The sequence below is a fragment of the Nannospalax galili genome, unplaced genomic scaffold (assembly GCF_000622305.1).
Source record: "Nannospalax galili isolate Female #2095 unplaced genomic scaffold, S.galili_v1.0 scaffold1181, whole genome shotgun sequence".
Taxonomy (NCBI): domain Eukaryota; kingdom Metazoa; phylum Chordata; class Mammalia; order Rodentia; family Spalacidae; genus Nannospalax; species Nannospalax galili.
The window spans coordinates 2,470,280-2,471,047 of NW_008345687.1; positions in this window are offsets into that span (position 1 = coordinate 2,470,280).

The following is a 768-nucleotide window of genomic DNA, read 5'->3' on the forward strand; positions in this document are numbered from 1 at the left end:
GGGGGGCTTCTGGGGAAACAAAGGACGAACGGAGGCAGAGTTTCTTTTCTCCAGACAGGGCAGTGTAATTCGAGGGTCACCTCCTCGTGTCTGTAAAATCCAGAATAAAGCGAGAGTCGCCATCTCGTGTCTGGTCTCAGGTTAGTAATCCTGAGTGAGGAAGTCCGGGTTCAAGTCCCGGCACCTAGGTGAAAGTCCAGGTAACCAGCCCTGGCCCTAGGGTCCAAGTGTCTCGGCCCTAGGAAGGAAGACTGTCATCAAATCTGGCGCCTGAGGAGGGAAAAATCGAGCTCGTCACTCTGAGGCAGTCCAAGTGGACGCCATTTGGGAGAATCACGAGAAGTCTTGGGGATCCTGAAAGTGAGAGTGGTGAGTGCAGCGCGCGTCTGAGTGAAAGAAAGACCGGTCCGCACGAGTGTGATTCAATGTGGTGCACGTGCTTGATGGTTGTGCTAATTGTCTTACTGTGGGGGGGGTCTGATTTTGTATTTTTCTCTATGCTCTCTATTTTAAACCTTCCCTTCCTCCTTTTCTTTCCTTTTATTCTCAGTCTAAGTCTTCACGTGGGACCGTTAAAGGTGAAAGAGCAATTGAGGTTTTATGATCAGGGCTACTCTCTGATGTCAGCCAAAGGCTCTTAGCCCTCTTGGCGGACCCCGACTGCCCACATGGGTGGAGACAAGACTGCTTATCTGTATCTCTCTCTCCTCTTCATCCCTCTCTCCAGCCACTGAGAAAGCCCCGCGGGCATGGGGCGAGCAAATAAAA